The sequence below is a fragment of the Pseudophryne corroboree genome, chromosome 1 (assembly GCF_028390025.1).
Source record: "Pseudophryne corroboree isolate aPseCor3 chromosome 1, aPseCor3.hap2, whole genome shotgun sequence".
NCBI classification, from domain to species: domain Eukaryota; kingdom Metazoa; phylum Chordata; class Amphibia; order Anura; family Myobatrachidae; genus Pseudophryne; species Pseudophryne corroboree.
This window is the reverse complement of record NC_086444.1, coordinates 214095986-214104611: the sequence shown is the minus strand read 5'-3', so window position 1 is coordinate 214104611 and position 8626 is coordinate 214095986. Positions and strand designations below refer to the sequence as shown.

Here is an 8626-nt window from a genome sequence, read left to right as displayed (position 1 = left end):
TTTTTTTTTTTGGCTTCTATGCCTTAATTATGACTTAATATATTATTTTTAAAATGTTGAATTTTAGCTTCATTTTTGTATGTGGTGCATTTAATCTTCTAAAAATTAACATGAAATGTAACGTGAGTCACTTGGAATGACCCATATATACTGAAATAAAAATAAAGTACATATTTTTAAATAGAAATAGCTAATAGTGCAATGTATTCATATGAGATACTTCACTACCGGCTTCTGTTACCAGCAAAGGTGACATTTTAGCATCTGGTTCGTTGTAAATAATATTTTTTTCTTTTCTCACCTTTCAGACATTTACAGGATCCTTGTAATTAATTTTCTCTAGAATGAGAAGGAAAATCTTGAAGGATTATTACAGACATGGCTGTTTCCACAGATAACGGCAGTACAATGGTGCGCTTTATGGTGCCATACATTATGCCAATGGGCACTCAATTTGTAAGTATGCAAGACCCGCTGCTAAACATGAACCACTATTCAATGTTCAAATTGATATTTATGTGTATTTAGTTCATACAATTAATTTATTTCATAGAAAAAGATTATTTAATGCATAAAACATCTATTCGTATTCCTGTACTTTCTGGCAACATATTCCATTGAAGAGATTAGACAAATACACAACGATTACAACAAATGATTACAATGCAAAATATAATTTACAGAAGAACTGAAGTCAGTTATTCCTCCAGCTCACTAATACGGTTACCCCTTTCATACCAAATACCCAGGTCCAATCCGGGTCATTGAACATTGGTTTCAAGCAATGCAAAGTGACTTTGAAACCCCAATTAAACTTCAGGCTGAACCTGGGTTAATTACGGGGTTTCTTTCTGCCATTGCTTAGAGATGACATAATCTGTGGTGTGCTGGCTCTCCATAGGTTATAATGGTTCTGGGTTGGATGACTTCTGTTACCTGTTTATACTGCCCCATTACCCGAGTCCTTCCTGCGTACAACTCTTCCTGAGTCACTGGACCGGGTTTAATTTTTCGGGGACCATTTTAAACTGAGCCACAACCCAAGTCGACCCGACAATAACCTGGGTTATTGTGGCAGTGTAAAAGGGGTACAGCATAGCTAGTGACTATGCTTATGCAATAGTACATGAAATAGTTTTTTGGCCAAAATACTGATCACCCCTTCACAGAGTACAAGGTAAGCTTGAAATAGTTAAAACTCTCTAGCTCGGAATTCTCTAACTTTCTATGCAAGGGCAGAAAGCTCAATGAATATATTGTCCGACTGCAATGTCATAGGCAACAGGTTTGAATCCTGGGTACATTAGCATCCCAAATGTAATAAAGGACCGTGCGACTGAACAACAAAGAGCTATCAAGTAAAGTCCATGAATGCTGTATAGATATTAGCGACATAAGGGGTGGGATAGAAAACAGGGGCAGTCAGGAGATGCTGGTCTTCAAAAAATAAGAATTTACTCACCGGTAATTCTATTTCTCGTAGTCCGTAGTGGATGCTGGGGACTCCGTAAGGACCATGGGGAATAGACGACTCCGCAGGAGACTGGGCGCATCTAAAGAAAGATTTAGGTCTATCTGGTGTGCACTGGCTCCTCCCCCTATGACCCTCCTCCAAGCCTCAGTTAGGACACTGTGCCCGGAAGAGCTGACACAATAAGGAAGGATTTTGAATCCCGGGTAAGACTCATACCAGCCACACCAATCACACCTTATAACTCGTAATAGGAACCCCGGTTAACAGTATGATAACAACGGAGCCTCTGAACAGATGGCTCGCAATAACAACCCGATATGTGTAATAATAACTATTTACAAGTATTGCAGACAATCCGCACTTGGGATGGGCGCCCAGCATCCACTACGGACTACGAGAAATAGAATTACTGGTGAGTAAATTTTTATTTTCTCTGACGTCCTAGTGGATGCTGGGGACTCCGTAAGGACCATGGGGATTATACCAAAGCTCCCAAACGGGCGGGAGAGTGCGGATGACTCTGCAACACCGAATGAGAGAACTCCAGGTCCTCCTCAGCCAGGGTATCAAATTTGTAGAATTTTGCAAACGTGTTTGCCCCTGACCAAGTAGTGGCTCGGCAAAGTTGTAAAGCCGAGACCCCTCGGGCAGCCGCCTAAGATGAGCCCACCTTCCTTGTGGAATGGGCTTTTACAGATTTAGGCTGCGGTAGTCCCACCGCAGAATGTGCCAGCTGAATAGTGCTACAAATCCAGCGCGCGATAGTCTGCTTAGAAGCAGGAGCACCCAGTTTGTTGGGTGCATACAGGATAAACAGCGAGTCAGTTTTCCTGACTCCAGCCATCCTGGAAACATAAATTTTCAGGGCCCTGACTACGTCCAGTAACTTGGAATCCTCCAAGTTCCTAGTAGCCGCAGGCACCACAATAAGCTGGTTCAGGTGAAACGCTGATACCACCTTCGGGAGAAACTGAGGACGAGTCCTCAACTCTGCCCTACCCATATGGAAAATCAGATAAGGGCTTTTATAGAACAAAGCCGCCAATTCTGACACACGCCTGGCCGAAGCCAGGGCCAACAGCATGACCATTTTCCACGTGAGATATTTCAAATCCACAGTCTTAAGTGGTTCAAACCAATGTGATTTCAGGAACTCCAAAACCACATTGAGATCCCAAGGTGCCACTGGGGGCACAAAAGGAGGCTGAATACGCAGAACTCCTTTGACAAAAGTCTGAACTTCAGGCAGCGAAGCCAGTTCTTTCTGGAAGAAAATCGACAGGGCCGAAATCTGGACCTTAATGGACCCCAATTTGAGGCCCAACGTCACCCCTGCTTGCAGGAAATGCAGGAATCGACCCAGTTGAAATTCCTCCGTTGGGGCCTTCCTGGCCTCATACCAAGCAACATATTTCCGCCAAATGCGGTGATAATGTTTTGCGGTGACATCCTTCCTGGCTTTGATCAGGGTAGGGATGACTTCCTCCGGAATACCCTTTTCCTTCAGGATCCGGTGTTCAACCGCCATGCCGTCAAACGTAGCCGCGGTAAGTTTTGGAACAGACAGGGCCCCTGCTGCAGCAGGTCCTGTCTGAGCGGCAGAGGCCAAGGGTCCTCTGAAAGCATCTCTTGAAGTTCCGGGTACCAAGCTCTTCTTGGCCAATCCGGAACCACGGGTATAGTTTTCACTCCTCGCCTTCGTATTATTCTCAGTACCTTGGGAATGAGAGGAAGAGGAGGAAACACATAAACCGACTGGTACACCCACGGTGTTACTAGAGCGTCCACAGCGATCGCCTGAGGGTCCCTTGACCTGGCGCAATATCTTTTTAGCTTTTTGTTGAGGCGGGACGCCATCATGTCCACCTGTGGTCTTTCCCACCGGTTTACCAGCATTTGGAAGACTTCTGGATGAAGTCCCCATTCTCCCGGGTGGAGGTCGTGCCTGCTGAGGAAGTCTGCTTCCCAGTTGTCCACTCCCGGAATGAACACTGCTGTCAGTGCTAACACATGATTTTCCGCCCATCGGAGAATCCTTGTGGCTTCTGCCATTGCCCTCCTGCTTCTTGTGCCGCCCTGTCTGTTTACATGGGCGACCGCCGTGATGTTGTCTGATTGGATCAGTACCGGCTGGTTCTGAAGCAGGGGCCTTGCTTGGCTTAGGGCATTGTAAATGGCCCTTAGCTCTAGAATATTTATGTGAAGCGAAATCTCCTGATTTGACCACAGTCCTTGGAAATTTCTTCCCTGTGTGACTGCGCCCCAGCCTGTAAGCGCTTTATCTACCCTAGGGGATGTTTCCCAACGTGACCTATCCTCTGGCGGGAAAGGGTACGCTGCCAATAACCGTTTAGAAATTATCAATTTCTTATCGGGGGAAGTCCAGGCTTCCTCACACACCTCATTTAATTCCTCAGATGCAGGAAAAACTACTGGTAGTTTTTTCTCACCGAACATAATACCCTTTTTTGTGGTACCTGGGGTACTATCAGAAATGTGTAATACATTTTTCATTGCCTCAATCATGTAACGGGTGGACCTATTGAAGGGTACACTAGTCTCATCGTCGTCGACACTGGAGTCGGTATCCGTGTCGACATCTGTGTCTGCCATCTGAGGTAGCGGGCGTTTTAAAGCCCCTGATGACATTTGAGACGCTGGAACAGTCACAAGCTGAGTAGCCGGCTGTCCTATGTCGTCAAACCTTTTATGTAAGGAGCTGACACTGTCACGTAATTCCTTCCATAAGTCCATCCACACAGGTGTCGACCCCTCAGGGGGTGACAACACATTTACAGGCATTTGCTCTGCCTCCACATCATTTTCCTCATCATACATGTCGACACAGCGGTACCGACACACAGCACACACACAGGGAATGCTCTGACAGAGGACAGGACCCCACAAAGCCCTTTGGGGAGACAGAGGGAGAGTATGCCAGCACACACCAGAGCGCTATATACCACAGGGATATCACCTATAAAGAGTGTTTTCCCTTATAGCTGCATATATATATTATACTGCGCCTAAATTTGTGCCCCCCCTCTCTTTTTTACCCTTTCTGTAGTGCAGGACTGCAGGGGAGAGCCAGGGAGCGATCCTTCCAGCGGAGCTGTGAGGGAAAATGGCGCCAGTGTGCTGAGGGAGATGGCTCCGTCCCTTTTTCGGCGGGCTTTCTCCCGCTTTTTGTGATATTCTGGCAGGGGTAATTTACACCTATATAGCCACTGGGGCTGTATATGGTGTCAGTTTTGCCAGCCAAGGTGTTAATATTGCTGCTCAGGGCGCCCCCCCCAGCGCCCTGCACCCATCAGTGACCGAAGTGTGTGGTGTGCATGAGGAGCAATGGCGCACAGCTGCAGTGCTGTGCCCTACCTTGGAGAAGACAGAAGTCTTCAGCCGCCGATTTTCCGGACCTTCTTGCTTCTGGCTCTGTAAGGGGGACGGCGGCGCGGCTCCGTGAACGGACGACGAGGTCGGGTCCTGTGTGCGATCCCTCTGGAGCTAATGGTGTCCAGTAGCCTAAGAAGCCCAAGCTACCACCACTTAGGTAGGTTCGCTTCTTCTCCCCTTAGTCCCTCGCTGCAGTGAGCCTGTTGCCAGCAGGTCTCACTGTAAAATAAAAAACCTAAACTATACTTTCTTTCTAGGAGCTCAGGAGAGCCCCTAGTGTGCATCCAGCTCGGCCGGGCACAGAAATCTAACTGAGGCTTGGAGAAGGGTCATAGGGGGAGGAGCCAGTGCACACCAGATAGACCTAAATCTTTCTTTAGATGTGCCCAGTCTCCTGCGGAGCCGTCTATTCCCCATGGTCCTTACGGAGTCCCCAGCATCCACTAGGACGTCAGAGAAAAGGGGGAAGCTGAAAGTAAAAGTAGTTAGATAATTGATAATTTACAAATGTGGAAAACAGCGTTCCTACCCTGCAGCACACACCTAGTTACAGACCTGCAAATCACTATGCATACTGATATTTAACACAGAAGTACAGAGTGATACATGACATTTGTACAGCTCCAAGGCTAAGCTACTGGGTTGAGACCGTAATCATCAAAGGTTGATAAAGACCAAAAGGACTTGGAAAAACATATGAATAAGCTTAAAAGATAGTGTAAGTACTGCTGACATTTATACAGGTTTATTACTATTTCTTGCACACTTTTGATATTGTTAAAAAATGTCTTACCCTGCCATAAACACAGGCTTCTTAATAAAAGCACTTGATCTCTTGTTAGCCTTTAAATCCCAACACAAAGAAAATACATTCTTCATAGCTTTTGTTTAACTGAGACCAGAATGATTTATAATACTGTTCATTCTGCAGGGTTTCCCTACATTCAGAAGGATACAATTAAGCTACAGGGCCTGAGTGTAAGGGTGAGCCGCTTAACTCCATTGTGCTGCAAGGTAGGCATACTTTTAAAATACATATTTTGGTTTTCATGGACTTTTACTGTTTAGCTTAAGAAATTAATTAGGTTTCATACGGAGTGATGCAGTTATAGGAATATAATGGAATCCATTATGTACTATGGAAAGGCAAATATAAAACAAATAATAAAAACTGTATGCTTTAAGAAAACGTTGATATGTGGCTGAATATTGAGTTCCAATATAAAAATTTGGTGTGTTTGATCTCAAAATGAAGAAATGAAGAGTAATGTTATTTTTCAATAACATTACTCGGAAACACATCATGCAAGGATTTTACAGAATCTTGCAGCAATTTGAACCACCCCTTATACACTGTACTCCTGCTTTAGCATGACCAAGCTTTCATGCATAAATATCATACATGTTTTTTGCATTTGTAATGTTGCCTTTATAGTGTCAATATTATCTTCCTTTAAATAATCGTTCCCTACATGTCACCTGTATCACTTCAACTGTAAATAAAGTATTTTCTATTCATACTGTAACTTAAAAGACTGTTTGTATTTTATCCTGTCAATCGTATAAAAGATTGTTTAGCTCTTCCACAAATCTAAGCTTGCCTGCCCTTCTTCCAATATTGTAATTGTCTTATTTAGTTAAGGGCTAATTTCTTCCAATTACTGTTTTGCCAAAACATGAATAATCTCTGGAATTGTTCTCAGAAGTACATAGTAGCCAGGTATACAACATGCACCTTAATTTTTATTTTTCAGCCATTTTTTTCATTTTCAGTCCTTTGAGGCATATTTATTAATTTAAAAAAAAAAAAAAAATTTTTTATTGAGACATCATGAATTGTTCAAAGAAGTACAATTTAGGTACAATGACATATATAAATAAAGGATATATACATAGAAGGTGTACGACAAATTCTCATATTATCACATTATAACATAATATCAAGATGAGATAACACACAGTATGTAGTCATACATTAAAGCCATGCGTATAGTTATAAACATTGCAAGGAGCCTTGGGGGAGACCACCATAACCACCAATCCTCAAACCAAAGATATAGGCTGGTCCTGTGCTGCCAATCTGGTTAGGTACCACGTGGTGCCTTTTAAACTATTATGGATTTGTAATCGCGTGGCAAGGGGCAAACTGGAAATATAGGAATCCCATAGAGTGAAAAAACGACCTACTTGAATACCCTTATCCACAATGGCTTCCACCCAGTCCATCCGGAACAGGTGGTGCAATTTAGTCAGAAACAATGGTATCTGTGGAGGTGTGCTATCTATCCACCCCTGAAGTATCGTTTTTTTCCCTGCAGCACTAAGAGCCAATAATAGTTTTTTACATTCTGAGGGCATCCGAAGATCAGGGTCAATGATACCCAATATCGCCCATTCAGGAGTAAATGGCACAAAATTTATCAATTTAGCTTCTGCGTATTTTCTAATGAGATGCCAGAAGTACTGCACGATAGGACATGCCCATAAACAGTGATAAGTGTCCACCTCACTCTGATGGCATTTTGGGCATGAGTGTGTATCTGATGTTCCCATATGAAAACATCGCAGTGGGGATAAATAGGTGTTATGGTATACATTTAAAAATAATTCAGTATACATACTCGCAGGCAAGACCTTTCGAGAATACAGTAGGGTCTTTTCCAGTATGGGTATAGTCAATTTAGGGAAATGTGTCAACCACTTGGACATGCCGCCTGTTATAGTAGCATGATCCAATATAGTTCGTAAAAACGTATAATGTATAGATATGGCTTTATGACTTGGTACGGGGTGTAATAGAAGACTGTCCAATGAGTTTTTCCAGTCTCCTTCCGAAAAAGTGTGTGAGAACATGTCTGACATAAAATTGTGCTTGCAGGAATGGCAGAGGGGATTGAGCAACCACAGTATGCTTTGCGGACACCTCAGAAAAGGTCAGCATGTGGCGTTCATCAGTGGAAACTAATGATCGAATCGACGTTACTCCGGCCTCCCCCCACATATCAAAGGAGTGAGCAGCCATGCCGCCCAAAAATTCAGGAATTTGGGTTAAAGGTAGATGTAGAGAATGATGTTGGCACAACCCCGTGTTATGACGCAAGATACGCCACATTCTCCTAGTAGACCATAAAAGCGGATTCGATTTGGTATGGTCCGAGATTTCCTGATCATGTTGATGGAGAAAACACGTCAAGTCAAAGTTTGTCAAGAAGCTCTGTTCCACAGACGTATTCGTGTAAACAGAGCTGTTTTGTAGCCAATCCCTCAGATGTCTCAGAAGCACAGCCTGATTATAAACTACTACATCGGGGAAGTTGATCCCTCCATTAGATTTAGGCTGAACAAGTTTATGTAATGCTATACGGGCACGTCCCCCCTTCCATATAAAAGTTCTGATGAGTTTATTGATCATTTGTGCATCCGTTTTCGTCAGTAATACAGGGAGTGTTTGCAGAGGGTATAATAGGTGCGGGATAGCCACCATTTTAAGTAAGTTGGCCCTACCCAAGTATGACAGTGGCAAGCATTCCCATCCCTTAATATCGTCAGTCAAAGTATGTATGGCTTTGCCCACATTGAGTTTATATAGTTCCGAGATGTGCCTTGGCACTATAATGCCTAGATATGAGATATACGTTGATACCCAGCGCAGTGGGAAATGTGTAGTCCAGTGTGGACATGTAGTATTGCCATATAGCAGTAGTGCTTTAGATTTGTCCATGTAAATGCTAAAACCCGAAGTTTGGCCAAATAATTGAA

General features: G+C 43.6%; 1 long non-coding RNA gene across 1 annotated transcript; it reads left to right on the top strand.

Moving 5' to 3' along the window:
• The first annotated feature begins 321 nt into the window (after positions 1–321).
• Positions 322–8246, top strand: LOC135052137 (uncharacterized). Its single transcript, XR_010242222.1, has 3 exons — positions 322–456; positions 5799–5881; positions 7746–8246. It is a non-coding gene; the product is annotated as an uncharacterized LOC135052137 (long non-coding RNA).
• Positions 8247–8626: the final 380 nt, after the last annotated feature.